The 22,790-nt window shown below is 38.4% G+C and overlaps 1 protein-coding gene across 7 annotated transcripts in view; it reads right to left on the minus strand.

The window, feature by feature from the left end:
- The window catches only part of LOC5577147, a 408,487-nt gene extending 404,182 nt beyond the window's left edge, over positions 1–4,305 (minus strand). For 6 of the 7 annotated variants that reach the window (XM_021843541.1, XM_021843539.1, XM_021843538.1 and 3 more), the window contains exon 1: positions 3,806–4,304. The gene's annotated coding sequence lies outside the window, so the exon portion shown is untranslated. Of the gene's footprint in view, positions 1–3,805 lie in introns of all 7 variants that reach the window. The other variant, XM_021843543.1, reaches the window with a different exon arrangement.
- Positions 4,306–22,790: the final 18,485 nt, after the last annotated feature.

Here is a 22,790-nt window from a genome sequence, read left to right on the forward strand (position 1 = left end):
AAATAAAAAGTGCACTGTTGTGGGATGCTTTCTTCGCGAGATTTGTGCCTTTGAAGTTTTAGTGCAATCTTAGAAGTTGATCTCTGGTCCAGTTCTTGGCTGTTTCTGGAAGATCCATGGATTACTACTTGACTACTCCATAGGCTCATAGATTTTCATCTTCAGGAATTTATTCAGAGCATTCTTCAGGAATACCGTGTTGTCTCAAATTCCGAACAGTCTCATATTCCGTACACTAAGCTTTTGTATGACGATTTTGTTATAATATTTGCTGCAATATGCGATCATTTTGCCCAGGAAATTGAACCCACTTGCAACTTAGATTTAATGTATTTTATTTTTTTACACCTTGGGAGTAGTAATGTTTCTTATGTTCAATGTCAGTATTAATCCATCTCAGATAAACTTGTCTGCAATATTGTTAATTTCAACACGATTTATTCATGCTGTTCGGAATTTCATTCAAGGTGTCCAGAATATGGAACAGAATACACACAGTGTTCGGCATTTGAATCATGATGAGTTTGTATATAAATAAACATGGAATGGTGTTTGTATGTCACGAAATGGCTTGAGAACGGGCTACTGGATTTTGAAAGTTTTCATAAAGATGTGATCCTGAAGTGTTCCGACGTGCTTGTGTGTATAAAAAGCTCAAGATGTTCATCGGGAAAGTTCGAATAAAATGGAAGTGAACAGAACATTCAATTTTGTCTGGGACGTTCCGTGACGTTTTTCAGCAGCCTACTTGATGGCAAGACGAAGTTTGCCGGGACCACTAGTTTTAAATAAAACAATACTTAAAACGCTGAATCTTCATCTTTATCAGCACTTCCAACAGCTAACAGTTAAGTTTTCCAAAGAAAAAAACAATCATAAATAACAGCTTATTCATTGCTTTCCAAAGCATTTGACGCAATTGTTGGCCTTAAGTGTTCTTCTCCAAGGATCTCCCCAAGAATTGTTTTAGAGAAAACTTTAACAATTCTCCAAAGAAATTTGTCTTGAAATTTCTTAAATGATTTCTTAAGATAGGAAATACTTCACTTCCTACTTCCTTTGTCCTTACTTCCTTCAGGAAACTAATAGGAAATACTTCAAAATTTGTTCCAGAAAATCGTTTAGCAGCTTTACAACAGCATAACACTTTAAAATGTTTCTACAGAAAATATTTCCATGAAAATAACACAGGTTTGTTCAAGGTGTAATTCGTGTAAACATTATATTTAAAAATCATACAAGAACTATGAGGATTTTTCAGAAATACTTCAAGCCGTTTTCAGAACGAATTTTTCGATAATTGATAATGATCATCCCAGCAATTGCTCCATAAATTCTTCCAGGTATAATTCCATAATTTTTTTTAGGAATTTTACGATGAATTTCACAATTAATTCATCCAAGGCTTCTTCATAAATTTCTCCATAAATCCATTCTCCATTCTCTTCAAAGATTTTTTGATTTTTTTTTTGAAGTAAAATCTACTCGCATTCTTCAATTCAAAAGTTTGTTTAGTGTTTAAAACTACAAGATTCTGCAGCAATTACTTATTCTTGTGGCTCCTCAATGAGATCCACTCGCGATTTTCCAGGGGTTTCATCTAGCAAATTTTGGTTGGGTAATTTTACAATTATTTCTTTATTAGTTTCTATAAAGACTAATCCAAGACATTCTCAAAAGTTCAGAAGAGTTCCCGGGATCTTTGAAAAACTTCTCTAATGTAGAAATGTATCATGCTTTTCTTCAGTGATATTTGTACAATTTTGTTTAGAAATATATGTAGTTTTTTATATTGTAATTCCATCCAAAAATATCTGAAAAATCTTGGGTATCTTCTTGGACGAATTCCTAGAAAAATCTTGTAACAATTCTTTGGGGATTTTTTTTTATGAAATTTACTGAGGGAATCACCGAGAAAAATCTATGGATATCGTTAAAAACAGTTCTGGTTGAGTTATTCAATGTACCTCTAATGAAAATTCTGGAGGAATTCCTAGGGAAGTTTGTGAATATATCTTTAAATGTACTCCTGAAAAAAGTCTTCGATTTTTGCTTCAACTATCAAAAGCAAAATTTAAGCAAATACCAGAATAACATTCTGATGATATTTCCGAATTAAATCAATAAATCCCACAGAAACTTTTAGAAAACGCTCTGAGAGTTGTCTTGACGGATGACTTGAGGAATCCTTATCGAAACGTGGTTCCTGTTCGGTTTCATTTTTCTGGTCTCTAACGTTCCACTTTTGAGACACTTAGGCGCTATTAGCCCTGAAGTGGTAGTGTCGTTCTTTGTGAATTAACATTTGATTACTAAATAAAATCTTTAAAATTATTTCAATCCCAAATATTAATATTGATTGAAAGTATGTTTTGTAAGGCCCACGAATTTGACTCCGCACCGAGTCTCAAAAACCTTGGCTGCGCCACAGGATAGAAAAGTTATGAGATGAAAAAAAAAATACATAATGATGCTCAACATAATGAATTGACAAGGTGAAATAATAAAAACAACAAAACAATAAATTGTAACTCAGATGATGTTTCTGTTCAAAATTTCTGGGTTTCTTTTTAAGATGCTTTTCTAGAAGAAAGTCGTTCAATATTTCATTGAAAGAATTTCAGGAAATTAAATTGAAATCCTTCCAGTCGAATATCCAAGATCAATTTGAACATAAATTTAATTTTTACACACATTTAGACTAGATAACCGTAATTTTTTTTCTTGTTTCATGGAATCATTTAAAAAAAATAAACAACGAACTAAAAACTATATTTTTTTTTCATTCGGCGAGCGGTATTCTTGGTGAAAAACAATCTGAAATCTATTAAAATCAACCTAGATCAAGTTCATCATTCGGTAATCACGAATGCCCTGGGCACGAGTTGAAGAATGATTTATAACCAAATACTACAAGATAAGAGCTGATGCTTCCTGTATGAAATTCCGTGGTACTTTCATCAATTTAATTTCTGTCAAACATGTTAAATTATTTTTGCAATTTCTCATCGTAATAGGCTGTTTTTCATCACGCCAATCTGTCATGAAACGGCCTACTTTCCTGCACTGAAGTAAGCAGTGCGGGAATAGTCATTACCTAACTGAAACCAGTGCTGTAATGATTCATTACGTAACGCTTTCTCATTACGCAACTGTTTTGAGTGGCGTAATGAATTATAACACAACAATTTCTCAGAAATTGTAAAATAATGGTGAATGCACTCCGATATATTTTCTGTTACCCTCAACTGGTGTTCTACGAGATTGCAAAAAATGTTGTACGAAACTCGTTGCAGAACTCGATTTTTACAGCACTCGTCGTAATTATCCTACTCGGCAAGCCTCGTAGGATAAATTTACAACTCGTGCTGTAAAAATCATCTTTCTGCAACTTGTTCCGTAAACTACTATTACTTCTTCTTAACTCATCGAAGCATTATAATTATATAAGTACAGCCAAAAGTGAATCACAACGTTCCATTTGAAAAGAGCATTGTTAGAATATATAGCACTGAATCATAAAAAAACATTCGTTATGAAATCATTTCACACACTATCTCTTAAATTAGTTTGCAAATAGATCTCATGTTTTCATACAAACCAAAATCCGAACTGAGCCACGACTTCCTCCACTTAGCACCCAAACGTGCGAACCAAAATAATATCGTAGATCACGAATTTGCTTCAACGATTAGCAATCTTGTGACATCCACCATGACAAGTAATACACTTTGAAATACCATCGATTTTGTTCACATCTCTATGATTTTTCCACGTAAATATTCTTCTACCTAGAAATGCTAACCTTTTTAAATCTCCAACGATTTTTCACACTTTAGTTATCTTCACAATCACTCCAAGGGCTTCAAAACGGAAATTCGAAAATTTCGTTTTTTGTATCACCGTGACTTCACTGAACTTCAAGATACAAAAATCTACAGCACTTCTTCCTTCACTACAATCCCCAAGGCTATCCGCAACCTGTTCCAACACACTCTCTTCACCCACAAAATTCCACCAGAGGAAGGATTCTTTGCAACGAAACACAGAATTTGTAGCACTACGACCACTGGAGTCGCTTGGTGTTTTGTAGTTTCACCGAGATTTGAACCCACGAAAGCGAGCGCGGCGCCCAAAGTAGAACGAAACCGTTCGCGAAAACCTGCCGGCCTTCTAGAGATCCAAGATCCAAAGACTTGAGCAATCACTTTCAAGCAATCCCTTTCCAGTAAGCCGGTGTTTGAGTAAAGGCCAAAGAGCTGTTCAAGTGCCGAACGCCGAAAAGCAACTGATTCTCGAGCGCGCCGTGCCACGGTTTGGCAAAACCTTTTCGAAAGAGTTTTACTATCGCGGAGTTGGTTGTGAGGGAAATAAGGAACGGGAATGATGAACTCGTCTCTCACTTAGTATGGGGAGTTCATTTTCAAGCGCTCTGGCTAAGGAAAAAAGCCGCAAAGCCGGTGTTGATCAGTCCACGCAAGAAGAGATGCTGTAATGCCGTCGGCTTGTTGTGATACATGTTGTGCTTCGGTGCAGCCGGCCGGGATGGTTGGTGCGATGTCACGTAACGGGGCGATGCGATTTGGTGTTCATGCGAGCGCGACCAGCAGTAAGGGGAAATTTGTTGCGGTAGTAACTAACGGCCGAGCAGTGATGCTAGATTGAATAAAAGGCAATTGTAATTAAGATCCTTACTACCCATAACCGCATTTCGGATACAGATGATTAATTTTTTAATCGACTGATCGGATAATGATACTTTCAAATAGGGTAGAAGAACCAATTATTGTAATAGTGGGAACAAATAGAGATTTTTCTTATTGTTCCACTAGAATATAACGGTTTATATTCACAGGAATGATAAACCTATTTGTTTTTTATGGTAACTAAACCTTGATAAGAACATTCGTGCAATAAGCTTAGAAAAAATACCTTTGAAAATTTTGCCTCCCACACATGTTACCTTCTTAGCAGTTTGCTAAAGGATACCCGTAACGAAATTTTTGTTTTCATCCGGAAAAACTGCTTCAACTTCAATGTATGTTGCCTAGTGAGATCAAATGAATAAATTTGACTGGTGTCTACTTTTTTAAGTTGGAAATCGTGTTATTTCCACTATGTCGATAACTGGTACAAAGAGTGTATGAGAGCCCAATTATGGCAATACTCTGGAGGCGGTTTGTTTACATTTTTTGATCAGTGAAATAAAAGATGTTAAGCTATTTTACGGATTACTACTACTATGACGGGACGGTTCGGTAAGGCATTATCTTCATGTTTTGTACTCAATTACTAAGATTTTTCAGTCACACGTTCGAAAACGTTCGCAAGCGGAAGATGCTAATTTCATGGTAGAGAGGGGTTTTCAGCGACACTCGATTTTTGAATTTTCCCCCTTTGTTCGTTAAAATTAGGTACTGGAAAGGTAATGTGAGATCATTGATGCTGTATTGTATCATGATTTACATTTACACTTGTGCTTATTCTGCACGGTGTGTGAGTCGAGACGAGTCGCTCTCACCTCGGATGACAGACGACTATTGTTAATCAAATGGGAGCGAGTCGACATTTGTCACCTTTTTTTTTTGTTTTGTTTTTTACAAGGGGGAAATCTGCAAACAGATCCCCTGAGAAGATAACTCAAGGAATGCGGGGTGACGCACCAACGACGACCCGCTAAAACCAGCCTATGCACTGTGCATGAGCAATTCATTTAGAATTGCTCAAGTGGTGAACAGTGCATCGACATGACCCTTGGACTCAGACCCTCATCTCCCCGGAACCACCTTACGGTATTTCTTCGGGAAGGGACCAGTGCATATAGCACAACACGTGTAGCAGAAGTAGCCTAGGCAAACTGCTTCTCCTAGCCGACTTAAACAATGTTACAAGGGACCAGCCTCGGCAGGGCTAATCCTCTGCAGCCAACTCTTGGTCGGCGCGCCATAGACACTGCAATTCTAACATAATGTGAGTGACAGCCGTAGTTACTGCATTCCAGCACTCGGCATCCACACACATTCTCTCTATAATATTGTCGGGGGACGTGTCCCCTCCGCATGTAGTGAGCATGCGACCTCTCACAACAATGAAACGGGGACAATCGAACACGACATGCTCCGCTGTTTCCTCTACACCAGCACAATTGGGGCACGCAGGAGATTCTGAGTGCCCGAACCTATGCAGGTACTGTCTATAGCAACCATGTCCCGACAGAAACTGCGTCAGGTGGAAGTTCACTTCCCCATGGCTTCTACCATACCAATCTGACACATTTGGTATTAGTCGATGGGTCCATCTACCCTTAGTGGAGTTATCCCATTCCTGCTGCCAGCTTCTGAGCGTTTCCTCTTTACACATGTCGCGGACTCCTCTGGTACCCCTTTGGTTGAAGCATTGAACATCTTCCTTGATGATGAGTCCGATGGGCGTCATCCCGGCTATGATGCACACGGCCTCTTTAGATACCGTCCGGTATGCACTTGCTACTCTTAAGCACATTATCCTGTACGTGCTTTCCAACCGCTTCAGGTTTCTGTTCGTTCTAAGCGCTTTTGACAGATTGGTCCTCCATACCTTAGTATGGATAGCGCCACGCTTGCCAGCAGCTTGCGTTTGCTGGCAATTACAGCAGAGCTGTTAGACATCATCCTCGAAAGCGCCGCTATAGCCGTAGATGCCCTTTTACAGGCATATTCAACGTGGCTAGCGAAGCTCAGCTTGTCATCGATCATTACCCCAAGATGCCTAAGGGATCGCTTGCCCGGATAAAAACGTATCATTCAGTGAATGGAATAAACCATTAATGTACAATATAAAGTATTGGATACAATACAGCGTATTGTAATTGAATGTCGAAGCAATATTATTCATGTTTGGATATACAATTCAAAAACAATATAATATATTGTAACAGAACATTGTATTGTTTTCAATTGGTTTTATACCTTACAATTTTAGTCAAATTCCTATTTTCGCGTAAAACAACTGTTGCTTTTTTCTATGTAGCTTTGCTGAAAGAAATAAACAAAACAAGTTCAAAAAGCAAGAAATGTTGGGTGGAAAATATTCAAAAAGTAAAAATAAGTAGTTTTTTACAAGTCACTTGACATTAGCTGTAACGACGAATGCAACCATGATACAGTTTGTTGAATTGTTTTTGTATTGTACAACAATACACGAATTGCTTATCAAGACAATACATGAACAATATATCGTATTGTATTTTCAAAATGTTTGTATGAGAAAATATCTGTATTTGTATTGTTACGATACTTAACCACCCATACATTATATTGCAAAAATCTCATATACCATACAGTGAACTGTTCAAAACAATATATTGTACTGTAATTGTATTGTCATTTTAAAATATACTGTATTGTATTTCCAATATATTGAATGGTACTGTTTCAATACGTTATATTGTTTTTGTATTGTATTTTTTATCCGGGTGGACTCTATGGTGCAATCACCTACCGAGATAAGCGCCCGTTGCTCGGACTTGCGGTTGTTGACCACCACCACCTCAGTCTTGTGACGGGCCAGTCCTAGTTTCCTAGACTTCATCCATTCCTCAACCAGGGAAATAGAGTGCGCTGCTGTCAACTCTACTTCCTCCATCGATTCACCATAGACCACTAGGGTGATATCGTCGGCGAAGCCAACAATCTTAACACCCGTCGGAAGAGGCAGCCTCAGTACGTCATCGTACATCGCATTCCATAACAGCGGGCCCAGGATTGAACCATGAGGTACTCCCGCGGTAATTCGAACGCTTTTCTGCCCCTCCTCTGTGTCATACAGTAGAATCCTACCATCAAAATAGCTTTCTAGAAGCTTACACAACTGCACCGGTACCTTGAGGCGGTGAAGCGCGTGTGCTATTGCTTCCCAGCTTGCGTTGTTGAACGCATTCTTCACATCCAGAGTGACAACCGCGCAGTAACGGATGCCGCTCCTTTTATGCTCGATTGCCACCTCAGCTGTTTGAACGACCGACTGGATGGCGTCCAGAGTAGATTTACCTTTTCTGAATCCAAACTGGTTGTTGGACAGGCCGTCCGCACTCTCCGTATACGGTACTAGTCTGTTGAGAATCAGCCTCTCCAATAACTTGCCCGTCGTATCTAGTAGACAGATAGGTCTATACGCCGACGGGTCACCTGGTGGTTTCCCCGCCTTTGGTAGTAGCACCAATTTCTGTCGCTTCCATACATCCGGGAAGATTCCTTGATCAATGCAGCGTTGCATCGTGGTTCTGAACATGTCCGGATCCGTGTTCACTGCCGCTTTTAAGGCAACATTCGAATGTTGCCTTAAAAGCCGAATGTTGCCTTGTCACCTAATTCGACTCGTCTCACCTCACACGCTGCGCAGAATAAGCACAACTACATTTCGACTCTATTTCGAGAATAAATTTGCTTCTTTGAACCCATTGCAATAAATTGATTTAACATGTATTTAACACATTTATTTTTGGGAAATTTTATGAGCAATCACCTCATTACATTTAGCGTTGCATTATCATTCATTATGGAAGGCGTTTGAATTCATTTCGTGCAAATATTCGATAGTCCATAATTGGTACACTTTTATGTCGAATGTTAGGAACGCTATTGCCATAATAGGTACAAAGATAACACCTTTTAAAACAATTTTTTAGAAGCTTAAAGCCAATTTATTACTAAACTGTTTAATTCAACAGATTCGCAAGGCTTTAAACTAGTAAATAACACCGACAAGTCATGCTTACGTTTTAGAAACGCGATTAAAACTTGATTTTTATCCATGCTGTTGACATATTACATCCATAATTGGTACACCGACCCTAATTTGAAAAAAAGAGCTCACGTAATTATTGAACGGACTCTAAGTGACTATCCTAGGGATTTCATCGATACCAGATCCATGGCGTGCGAGACGTGTGTTCTAACAAGCAATGCAGCAGATCCGTCGTCGTGAAGCCAATTTACCTCGTCGTGATATTTTACATCTTCCCCCTCCGTAACGCTTTTTGTATGAACATTTTTTAAAACAAGGAGTCGTTACGATTGAGCCAACCTTCTCCCCAATTCAAGCGTTACGTAATTTTGAGACGGTGCCAAAGAAGTATTATTTATCTTAGATTAGATTTTTCCTACATCTCAACATTTCAACATTGACTCTTTCCTAAATCTTCCAACAAGAAATGTATCCTTCTCAGAACATCTTGGCAAGTTTCTCCCAACGCAATGAACTCATTGGACGAAAGGTTTACGACGACTAACCCATTATACGACACTTCCAGCCTAGAACGTAGCAAAACGAGTAATTGATGTTCGTGCTTGTGGGTTTCTTGCCCACCCAACATCCGAGTACGCAACTAGTTCATTGGACTAGCTTCAATCTCTTTAGGTAGGTAGGTCCCTTTAGGTAACGAATCAGTTTCGCAGCAACCATCCAGTCATTTTCCGTAAGCACAGCAAATTTTCTCCCCAAAATTGGTGCACTTGCAGCTATGCTATGTCTGTCGAATTGAATCATCGTATCCTATGAATCGATGTTTTTGAATCGATTCAAATCGAACTAGAATTAAAATTTATAAATTTCGAAGTGAGACCAAATGCACTTGTATTTGATTTTAACATCTTTCAATTAATTTAGTTTTGAAGTTCAATAGAACATATTCAATACTTAAAGGCGAGTTCAAAATATGGTTTCTTTTTCATTGACTCATTGAGAAATATTATCCGATTTCAACAAATTGAATCGAATAAAAAAATCAAATGAAGAAAATCAATTCTCCAGATTTTAGATGCTCGATTCAAAAAATCGATTGATCGGAATGAAAACATCGGTTTTCAATATCATTTCATGGAGTTTTGTCCCAAATAATCAATTGTCAAAGAACACGATAGATTTATTTTACCTCGATTTTATTGACATTAGGTAACGCGGAAAATATTTGAAAGTTGAAACGATTTTTTTTTCTTAAAATTGGGAACTATTTCTGAAAAAAAATGGTATCTGTTGTGCGCAATAGTGATGGTTACCACGTCTACCAATTTTTTTTTGATTTCAGCTTCCACTCACAAGAAATTTTAAGTTAGCTAAATTTTCCCATACAAAACTAAATGAGAAAACTTTTTTTATTATCTTGTGAACACAGCTTTAAAAGACACCGACACGTCAATGCTTCCAGTGGACGATTATGTCCTTTGAAGGGAGCACCACACTAGACAACGGACTAGCATGCAACGCCCAGTGGCACAGACGAAATACGTTCCTGATGAAAAGTTTTCCGGACTGAAGCGGGAATCGAACCACACTCCTTGACTCGATGCGGCTAAATGCCTGGTAACACTAACCGCACGACCACGAAGTCCACAAACTTCTGCTGATTAACTGTGGACAAGAGCAAAGCAGGTAATCCATTCTAAATACGCATTGTGTGAAGTAAGCTATGATAATAATTTATTAATGTTTCATGACAATTACGTGAATGTTGTAATAGATAAAGGCGACATTTAATGGTGATAAAAGATGCTATTTTGTAATTCGACTATTAACTGTCTTCAAAACCATTTAGAGACAAAAATGAGGTAAAAATTTTGTGATTACAAAACCAGCTTAATTTAAACTGCTTGTATTGACTGCATGACATTTATTTGTTACGACTATGATAAAAGATTGATATAATACACTTTGTTGTCATAAAAGCTGCTTTTAAACTAATTGACTTCCACTTGAATCTTGATAACCAACCTCATTTATACCCCTTAAATCAGTATTGGGGCTCTTTTATTACTCACCACTACAACATGACATCATTAACATTGCGTAATTACTAAACAACACTTATTGCCAATAGGAAAATGCGAAACTAAAATGCATTTTCAGTGTTTTACGTATATTCTTCATATCAGCACGACAAACTTTGAATGCTGCTTGGTTGCTATGAAACTTGAAAAATGCTGAATCATCTTCAAGTAGCATTTGTGTATTTATTATTACAAAACAGCATTTGTCGATGACAATTTATCAATTATGGCTCCATATCAATTTCAACCTGGTTGGCATAATTTAACTAATTTAACTACTGTTCAATAATTTTCTCATAAAATACTTTGGTATGGTAGCGGTCTTACCCCATCAACAGTGGTAGGTATTACCCCGCTAACGCAATTTTCACTACTATGGCCTTATTTCAAAGCTAAAAATTTACAATGTATATTTTACTTCACTGAAGCATATTTCAAATTTCTGTTAAAGCATGGACACGTAATTTGTTATGTTTTTACAACTAAATCCCTTCCGAAATCTTTAGGTGAGCATTTTTTAAATTAAGATCAAATTCAATATTGACGAGCAGAAACTTTGTTTTTGATATTTGATATGAAAAATTTAATGTAATTATCATCCTAAATGGTTCGAAATGTTAAAAATATTGTGTCTATGGAAAGTGCTAGGTGAACTTTTAAGAAAACCGCCATTTTAATGCCAAACTGAAGGTGGTCCGTCTTACCCCTACTAGAAGTATATACAGCGAAAACTTATTGAAATCATGAAAAATTTAATACTTCTACGTTAAAATGAAAAATGTGATTTTTTTAGCATTTCCACTGAGAGCGTTAAAAATCCAATTATTAAATAGAATTCACATGATTTTAAAGCGAAGTAGGCCGTCATTGAAATTTGTTCGCACGGTTGATGATTATTGCTAATCCATCTCACGATTTCGAATCAAAGAAAATCATTTGGTTTTGCACTGACACAGCTGAAAAAGTATCAGCATACTTTATGTATGTTGGCGTGTACAGTGATACTTTTTCAAGTCAATATAAACTATCAAGAATGTGTTTTATCACTTTGAAAGTGCACGCAGCTAAGTCATCATTGCTGCCAAAACGAATGATGGGCTACGTCGCCTTAAGGTGATTATAAAACGAAGCCAAACTTTGAATTTTCAAATGCACAAGACGAGAGAATCTGACAACCGTTCACGTAGAAAACCAATCAAATTGCTTGCTTGCTGGTGGTGACCAATGGGATAGATTGTCTACGCGGAGCGCTGTTTCGTTCTCAAGTCTTGTGCTCTTGAAAATTTGAGGTGTGGCTTCGTTCTATAATCACCTTAACTACATAAACTAGGTTTTCCAAAATGCTTTGTGACAAAAACTACTTCATTTCATCAGTTTTATCCTATTTTGTCGACAAAAGAATAATTTGTGAAAATTGTATGAATATTGTTTAGAAATTTGTATATGTGCACGGTGATTGTTGATTCAATGGTAAACACAGAATAGAATAAAAAAAACTCAGCAATTTCAGAGTAAGAAGACCGTCCTCGCGAGTCTCGTTTCATCTCTTAATCATGAAGAAATCAACTGTTATTTGGAGCAGAGACTTTTTTAAGAATGCCGGTCAAAATTCGGGTGTGAGCTTGAAATTCCGAAACTATTTCTGAAAAGTTGACAGGCCTAATATGAATCGTTAAAAATTCCACCAAGCCGTGACTTTGCTGTAGAACTGTATTTTTTGCATTGTCGTCACGGTCAAGAGTTAGAAACGGTTTCTCCCCGATGCTGGATTTTTCTCAAAAACTAACTTAGGAAGTGTTGCATTAGATTCTCATCCGGATGCGCTCTAATGCGCCCTACTTCCGAAGTAGGGTTTCTCGCATAGATTCCTAGAAAATCCAACTTAGGCGGATTGTATTCTCTAACGATTAATTATTTAATCAAAGCATAAGCTGACGGGGCCGAATATAGTCTCCTCGAATTGGCATCACTGGGATGTGTTCATTTTAACGACTAACGGCGAGACAGAGAGAAAGAGAGCCTCTCTGGCACGTGGACCTCTGTTACTGATAACGTCTCTACTCTCGTCTCTCACTTGACATTGAAAAGCATAAGAGCTTTTCTCTTTTGAAAGGTGTCCCAATCTGCCCACCACCCAACCTTTGCCAACCACGAAAGATACCATATTCAAATGAAGAGAAAAATGTTGAACGATACGAACTTTAGAACCTACAACTAATGTTGCCTGATACATCGTTTTTTCAACTAATAGAGCGAGTGATGAACCACTCTTGGATTGAGTGCATTCGGACAGTAGGTCTATTTTTAGACTAGGACGAACGCATCCGTAGACGCACACTATCACTAGCTGAGTCTGAGCTGTGGAGCGTTTTCTTGCTTCACTCCGACCCTTCCATTCGTGGGTGGGTGGATGCGTCGTCGGGTGGTCCAGTTCTCGTCGCTGTCGTTGGTGGTGGTGGGTGGATGCGAACGTCCGCTGTTATTAGTTATTATTACGATTGGGATTCGGTTGGGCACCTCGCGTGGTTGGCTTCAATTGAGCTAAGACAAGCAAAAGTCCTAGTAGGGTATCCGTCTTATTGTGGAGGAACTATGCATGTCGTTTAAATATAAACCGTTTTTCAGTGACCGCAATTAAAATAGTGTGTAGGTGTTCTTAAAAAAATGAGGGCTTTTACAGTCATATAATAATAAAAAAAAAATATCAATGAATTTAGTATTTCAAGGTAGCTATGAAAACCAACTTATACTATGGGTCTATAACTCGATATTGAGTTAGAGTGAGCTGACTGTATCAGCATTCTTTGGAAAGTGACTCAACAAATGATTTAATTACTCAACGATGTGGGCATAATGATTTTTTGAATCCATTATTCTCTTAAAATGGCTTGTAGATCTTTATCTGAAGTGAGCATTCGAAGAGAGTGCTCGGGATTTTCTTGAATTCCGGGTCTCGAAGCTTAAAGTCTTGGGTAAAATTTTGGAATCCGAAAATTAGAGATTAGATTGGAATCGTAGAAACACATGTCTGTGTTCTGGGGTCATATTGGCCTGCGGCTGTGTGTGGGTAAAAATATTGTTATGCCAAAATACCAACGAAATAGATTTAATTCTTTGCCTTTTGAAAGAGCCCTAGAGTATAATTATAAAGACAAGGACAAAATATTTTTGTATGTTTTTAGGGGGTGACCCCAAACTTTTGCATGGGAGTGTATTTTTCTCCACAAGGGAATATTTCACCAATATCTGCATATAAACAGTTTTTTATATGAAATGTTAGATAAATTCAAATACCGCAATAATAGGGGCTATCGCAATAATAGCCCAAGTACCCGGGGGTGGGACATTTCGCATAAGGACGTTTGGCATAATGGACGTCTGGCATAATCAGAATTATATGCTTTCTTTAAAATGCTACCTGTTCTTGCATGAAACTACTTTTTGCGAAACGTCCATTATGCCAATCGTCCGTATGTCCTTATGCGAAATGTCTTTATGCGAAATGGGTCACCCCCATAATAGCCCAAATACCCTACCTAGTTGGAGCTCTACAGTGCATGCCGTCACACATTTGGAGCGCCAATGCGGGCCTGTCTGTCAGTGACGAGATGACGACGATGATGCCATTGGGAGCACGTGTTGCTTGTTTAGTGCGCGCTTACAGCTCAATGCGAACCACCAAACGAACTCACAGCTGGCCCAGTCGGTGATGATGTTGTGGAGAAAAAGGGGAACGATGAGATCACGATGTCGTCGGGTTGGAAAATTTATAGTCTTTGGGAGCGTGTCACTAGCTGGAACTTGAACTTGTCAAACAGATAGTTGTCTTCGGCGGTGCGTGGGGAATGTTTTAGTGATAATGAGAACATGTGTCATCTTTTGTTTATGTTTGCTAGTTGTAGTGATGTCACTAGCCTGGAAAAGTTTATATTATCGTCAAACACTTACGCAATGTGTGGAGAAGGCAAGAGCTAAAAAATCTCTAGATTATGACCTTAGTGGTTGTTCATGATCCACCTCTAGGAACCTTTGGCTCTTGATTCATAAGAAGATTTTATATATTTTAGCTTCGTTCTTTTTAAATGGGAAAGCTTTATCTCCTCTAAAAGAATATATTGTTCATAGGCGGCCCATCATTTGTTGATAATACTGATACAGAATCTGATGTTGTTTGTCCCCTACGCTAAAACGATGTAATTTGTTAGTATGAAATAGGAACATTTTCCCCAGTCTAGTCTATTTTCAATCATTTTACAACTTTTCTTTTACAACACTTATTTTCAGACCAAAAAAAAAACGAACAAAATTTGTGATCATTTACCGGTATCAAGTAGAGTAAGTGTTCCCTTAGTTGTGGGTGTTCCCATAGTTGCGGTAGCGCCGTTTTCACTGATTTTATTACATTAGCCACAGAACTGACAGAGGCAATCGACGTATTGGCTTCTTGATACACGGAATAAGAGCGTTCACATTGCTTTAAAAGTGATAAAACATCACTGAAATTGCTAAAACTTCTCTTAGTTGTACCAATAGTTGCGGTAAAGTGTTCCTATAGTGGAGGATCCCATAAGAAAACAACGGATACCTCAACTATAGGAAAACAAATTAAAAATTACTGCAATGAAATCATTTTTCTCATTAAGTCAATGGTCGTTACTTCCCGTTACAACATTAACATGAACATTAATTGCGCTTCTTAAATTTTGGCGGTTAAATGAAGTTCAAGTACCTCTACTATTCGTACATATCATTATTCTAGGCAAGAGATTCGATGTGTGGGGATTTGAATTCGAAACTTGTAACCAACTGATTCATTAGGGCACCAAGTGGTTCAGTAGCTTAGTTGGTAAAGCGCTAGTCTAGCATACAAGAGTCCTGGGTTCAAATACCAGCTGAGCACGTGGATTTTTTTTCCTAAATTCAACCATTTCACCAATGCACAGAGACCGGACACCCCGGGCTTGAAAATATAAATCTGTCATTGGGGACATCACAGCCTCCCTCAGGGATATCCGGTGGTCCCAAAAGTGGCCACTGTAGTCAAATATCTACTTAAGGTCTACCCTATTTAGCACGAGACATGAAAAATGAACCGTCGCAGTTGGTCTCAAATGTGGCCACAATATTTAAATATACACATTGAGTCAACAGTTGCCCTATTTACGACAAGACATGAAGAACAAACTGTCGCATGATATGTTTTGGTGTAAAAATCGAAATGTCCCCAATGATAGGTTCCTCAGGGAACTATGAGAGTTCCCCAAAGTGGCCATTCTAGTTATATATCCATTTTCGGTCTAAAGTTGACCTATTCATGACTAGACATGAAGAATGAGCCGTTGCACGATGAGTATTGGAGCTCAATTCCAATTGTCCCCAATCATAGGGGACACCCGGGGACACCCGGTGGTCCCAAAAGTGGCCAATTCAATTAAATTCCCATTTTGAGTCTACAGTTACTTTATTTACGACAAGGCATGAAGAAAGAGCCGTCGCATAATATGTTTTGGTGTAAAAACAGAAATGACCCCATTGACAGGTTCCTCTGGAAAATTCCGGTGGTCCCAAAAGTGGCCACTGTAGTCAATTATCCATTTTAGGTCTACAATAGCCCTATTTAGCACGAGACATAAAAAATGAACCGTCGCAGTTCAATTTCAATTGTCCCTAATTACGGGTTCCCTCGGGGACATCCGGTGGTCCCGGAAGTAGTCACTGTAGCCAACTATCCCTTTTTAAGTCTACAGTTGCCCTATTAACGACAAGATATGAAGAATGAGCCGTCGCATGATATGCTTTGGTGTCAAAATCGAAATGTCCCCTATGCAAGGTTCCCCCGGGGTACTTGGCGGCGCCATGAGTGGCCAAATCTGTACAAGACTCATTTTCAATTTATAATAGGGTATTTTATGATAAGCTAGGGAGAAAACAATATTGCGCGACATATTTTGAGTGAATAAATTGTTTGATCCCAATTCGGATCCACTACCGGCACCGATTCCGGGTGAATGGCCATATCTTGGTTGTTTCTGGACCGATCTTATTACTTGGCGCACCAATCGCTTCAGAATTTGAGCTTCTATCTTCATGTGTAGTAAAATTTTGATGTTTCAGCCGAGACCTTTGCTAAAAACACGTCATAATTTTACTGCATAAGACATGCTTCCGGAAATCCGGATAATCACCGGTATCCGGTGGTCATAGTTCATCTCCATGGATGCACCTCAAAACTAGATTAGTTGACCCGTCCATTACTTCTTAAAGAATTGAAATCGGTCAATCTTTGTCAAAGTTACAGTATTCCAAAGTTTGCCCAATTTTTGCCTGTCCCTGTGTGTTTGTTATTTTGACAACCCCCTGTAAATCAAATATTCCATCATTTGCGATACTTTAAAAATGGGGAGGGTACAAAAAAAGGGCGGAGAGCTCCCTGCAAATCTTATTACAACTCTTCATATTGTATTTAAAGTTGAAAACATTATATGGCACATGAATTCCGCTGTCCTGAATATAAAACACTGTGTCGGTTTATTGATTAGATTAGATTTTTAAATAAATAATGCAAAAAGTTCAAGTATATTTTAAAAATGACCTGGGGCAGACACGAACATTCTGAAAACGCCATTATTTTTGTTTATTTTTATACTTTCAAGCCCGGGGTGTCCGGTCTCTGTGCATTAAGATCGACTTTTTTGTCGAACAGTGTAATTTATCCATCTTTACCACGCGTTATGAGTTAATTAATTAAATAACCATGCGGATTCGATTACCGACAATCTCAATATATGTGTTACTATATAAGAAATTAGAGATTTTGCCACCAAGCGATGCTAGTGGGCATGAAACTTATGTTTTGCGGATATTTCAGGATTCTGACCATTAAAAAAGATGGCGTCTTCGGCAAAGTTGTTCGCTAGCTCGAGCTGCTGAGATATTTGCAAAACAAATGATTCATGCTCATTGGCGTTACCTGGTGGCAAAATTCGGAATCTAGCTCAACCAATGATTGTCCTTGGCTTATTGCCGAGGATACCATTTTTATAAGTGGTGAGATATCTACAAAACAAAAGTTTCATGCACACATACACACGCCTGGCGGTCGATTTTTTTTGGCTGGAATAATGATTGTCCTTGGCTTTTTAAACAACTTTTCCAAAGACGCCATCTTTTTAAGTGGTCAGGCTCCAGATATATCTGAAAAACAAAAGTTTTATGTTCACAAGCGCTGCCTGGTGGCAAAGTTTTGAATCAACTGCCTCTAACAATGATAGTACTTGAGCGACAGAACAATTTTGCCGAAGAAGCCATCTTTCTAAGTGGTCAGGCTGCAGAGATATTTGCAAAACAAAAGTTTCATGCATACTAGCGCTGCTTGGCGAAATTATTATACTGAATAATCACCACATGTCAGCCCTGCATCTCCTAAACAACTTTGTAGAAGATGGTTTTTCTTTATTTAATCTAGATCGCGAGGTATATCATGTTTAACATGAAAAACCAAGGGTGTTGTACAAATTACAACGCGCGACTACTCGTGTTACAAAAATTCGCGCGACAACTAAAAGGTTAAAATAAAACCAGTTCTAATGACAAAGTCTGTTTCAATTCTGTTTCAATTTAAAACATAATTATAACACAATTTGTTTTAAAAAAAATTAAATCAATTGCTAATGATATTTTTTTTTTATTTTCTGTAAAGGATACTAACATAATGACTTATATTTTGTTTGGTTTGAAACATAATGAGTTACATTTTTGTTTAAATTAAAACATAATTTGTCTCAATTTTGTTTAGTGTTGACGAAATTGTGATATAATTTTTGTTATTTTAACTACTAATTAGCCAAAATTATAACATATTTTGATAGAAAAAACGCGCTAACTGAGTTACAAAATCTGTTACAACTCTGTTGTAATCCACTGGTCGAGTATAACACTGTGTCTACGCCACTTCATGCGGGAGTGTATGGGTTGGGGGAAAGGCATGGCAGAGAGGTTTGCTCTTTGGTTAGCAGACTGCCTATGTATCAGGCGTAAGGAAAGGCGTGCTATAGTGATGATAGAGTGGAAGCGTGGGGAAACGATTTATTGTCCGTTTCTGGTTCTAGCGTTTGTTATGAACGGATAAGGGTGTGAGTGTGAGAGTGGGAGATAGAAGCAAGTACAATACAACTACGGGCCACACTGAGGCAGATCGCTGTTTTCAACGGCCAAAACCTCTAGTACTCTGGATATGCATCCTAGAGGTTTTGGGCCTTCCTTAACCGTGTGGTTGAAGTCCGCGGCTACAAAGCAAAGCCATGCTGAAGGTGTCTGTGTTCTATCCCCGGTCGGTCCATGATCTTTTCGTAATGGAAATTTCCTTGACTTCCCTGAGCATCATCATCGTATCTGCCACACGATATACGAATGCGAAAATGACAATTTTGGCAAAGAAAGCTCTCAGTTAATAACTGTGGAAGTGCTCATAAGCACACTAAGCTGAGAAGCAGGCTCTGTCTCAGTTAGGACGTAATGCCAAGAAGGAAAAGAAGATTAGAAGGTTTGGTGCCTTCGACAATGTATTTTGGAATAATTTCTACTACATTTTGACTCCTTTTGATTTGATCTAGATAAGTTAAAATTAATCTAGATCAGTTTAATTTTTCGACAAGAGCGTCCTAGCAAAAAACTGTCTTCTGCAAAGTAGTTCATTGAAGCATGTTAGACATTTCTTCGGAAAACACTTATTACCTATCATTGATCACGCTGTATGACACTTGAGCAAAAACAGCTAAAAATCGATTTTGACCTTTTTTGTAAAACATTGTTTAGCTTTTCGGTAGTTGGTTAGCCGGCTGGTTAGCCGTAAACCACGATTCATAATTAAAAACAAGTATATATCGAGCAACGGACTCATGTTCCGTAACCGGTCGTTTGAGAACGTCGCGACCCATTGGAAGCCCACACAATAGAAACCTCAGCCAGTACAGTTGCTGGCTAGTGTTGTGTGCTATTTCATTACCTAAAGAATAATGCGCTCTCGGGCTAGGCAATAGAAAGCGTTGTGTTTGGATGGGCATCTAATTCTTCCGAAAGAGGTGAACTTTGCGAAAGAGGGCCACGTAATTATTGAGCTGAAATCGAATTCAGGTTAACTTCTGCGTTCATGAGTTCTCTCATGGCGTAGTGGTAACGCGCCCTAACTAGAGATCAGGGAGTCGTGAGTTCGATTCTCACTGAGAAGACGAGTGACTTTTTCGCAAATTTTCACATCAATTTGTCCATCTAATCCAATTGCAAATTATATGTAATGTTTAGAAGACGTCAAACCTCTAGGCTGCATATCCAGAGTACAAGAGGTTTTGGCCGTCGAAAACAGCGATCTGCCACAGTGTGCGGCCCGGGATTGAACCCATGACCTTCTGCATATGAAGCAGAAGTGGTAGCCATTAGACCACCAACCCTGTCTTGGAAATCATAAGTTCTGCTTCCTTGTCTAAACATATTTTATGCTGAATAAATAATAACCACTATAAAATCAAAGGACTGAACATCTGCAGTAGCGTTTTGATAGCGTCGTAGCCAAAATTTTCTTTTGAGTGAAAAGATTTTGCGTCACAAAAGGAACATATTTTGTCATGTATGGTTACTGGTTCAGAATAAATTCCCTGATGGCGGCCAAAATTACCTGATGATTTCAGATTTTTTTCTAGGTTTAATAAAATTCCCTGATAATTCTAGGATTTCGAGGCTTTTACAGGTAGTAGACACCCAGCATGATTTGTAGGGCTGGTACCATGACCTAATCAATTTATGATTTCATGACTTGTCAATCAGATCCGTGGGGAGGGAGATTGCTGAGCAAATATTTGGCTAAATAATAAAATTTTTGTCCAGGGTTTGAGAAAAAATCTGGTCACTATTCAATAAACTTAAGCAAGGATAAATTGGAAACAATCAATCAAAAATTAATCATTATTCCTATAAAAACATAATATAGGACTACACAAATCAAGCCCAAGCAAGCGGATTCGTTTATTGCGCCACGTGAGTAAAATATTCATTTTTCGACAATAATAAATAATATTTTAAATTGAGGTTTAATGAACCGCATTACTTACCTAGGTGAATACTCAACATGTAGCTTTTGAATCCTCCCACTAACAAAACTCTTTCCTGTGAAAACCATGGAGAATAGAGATGCAGAGATGATCTCGGTCTCTAGTAGCAATGGACGTCACACTTACATTCCTTCCCTTCCTCGATGATAATAAGGATGTGGTCGGCGTTATTGACATTACTAAGTTTTGTGTTCTGGAAATAGTACATTGAAGATGATATGCCACTCTCAAGCTACTTCTGTTGGTTCCCTGAGTCATTCTGATTATTCCGGTCCACCATGGAGTAGCAAGTACGAACTGTTTGGTTATCACTGTGTTCCGTACAGAACGAGCCGTAAAAGAGTGAGAATAAAATCATCCTCGCCGTTTCCAATTTGTCGCAAAACACACGCCACTTTCGATTCCCGACGCGTGGTTTTCACCTAGGGGTGGGACAGCTTTGCACCGAGCAGCACTTTGAACTCAGAGCAAGCTTGAGTTACTCGCATATTGCTCAAAGCAACTAACGATTGCTTGGATATGAAAAACAACTGACATCAATCGTGCGTTCTATAAGTCAATAATTCTTCTGTTACATAGAATTGAATTAATTTTCCATTTCAGACCCCAAGGATAAATTCGACGGTATTCCGAACTTGGATGTCTCGCTGGAAAATAATTTACTATAGATCAAATGTATCTCCCGTTTTAGAATTATTTTTCACTGCAGCCAAAATGAGCAACGTCTGGTGGCGGTCTAATATTATTAATTCCTTGAATGCAGGAGGAAATATCCATTATTAAGCTAATTCGTGTGTTGAAGATAGTGGCAATAGAGTTGTGCTAATTATTGATAATGGTTAATCGAGAACACATTTAAAACTCTTATCAATTTGTTTCAAAATGTTGGCGCATGACTTGTGTATTGTCATTTCTCATTGAGCAAAGAAAAAAACTTTTGGATAGCATACTAAAACGGTAGATTCCATTGAAAGTTGATCATATGAATAACGCTGTAATTGAGGCATCGAATCGTTTAAGTTTACAGTGGACTTCTGCTTTTAGAGAAAGCACAAAACACAGCAGATTGGCTTGCCAAACGCCCATTGAGTAGCAAAACGTTTCTTACAAAAAGTTTTTAAGTCTAAAGCGGGACGTAACTTGTCCTATACAAATCAATTTTGAGGCTCTGATAGCATTTTTGGAACAGGAATTTGCTTCTTTCGTTCCAGTAAATGCCTTGGGGCTCGGTTTTCAAACGGGCCTATTGCATAGGTATTAGTAAACTGCAGACTAACAGCTCGGAGTTCACAAATTTCAATGCTCTGTTTAGTGTAATAATGTTTTTCACGGTTTTCTATCGTAATATCCCTACGCGAATCAAGGGGAGAATTTCCTTGTTTTCGTAAACACACGAGACACAATATTGACGGAAAAAGTTTCCACACAATAACGAGTTGCTAGTTGGGTTGCTAAGCGTACATGAAACAAGCAACGAGAGCTACTCAGAGTTGCTCTGAATCTTACTCAAGAGTTTGCTCGAAAGCAAAAGCTGTCCCGCCCCTAGGTTTTCACCCGAGTGCAGCCCCTAACACAGCCCGCCCTACTGACGCCTCTGTGGTCGAGAGTTCCCACAGTTAGTGAATCAACTCCGTGAGTGACCGAGAGACCACTCGTGAGATCCATTACCATGAGTGAGTGATCGAGCTACGCGCATCGCGACTATTCCACGTGCTTCTAGGAGCTTCCGCGTTCTTCTAGAACACGTGGCGCGGTGTTTTAAATACGCGACACGTTCGCGTAGTCAAGTCAGTTTTGTTTCAACCTCTACGAGTTATACATCGAGTAAAGTGAAGTGAACAGTAATAGTAAAGTGTAAATAGTGCACAGTAGTAAAGTAGTGTAA

Source organism: Aedes aegypti, chromosome 2 (assembly GCF_002204515.2).
Source record: "Aedes aegypti strain LVP_AGWG chromosome 2, AaegL5.0 Primary Assembly, whole genome shotgun sequence".
NCBI classification, from domain to species: Eukaryota; Metazoa; Arthropoda; class Insecta; order Diptera; family Culicidae; genus Aedes; species Aedes aegypti.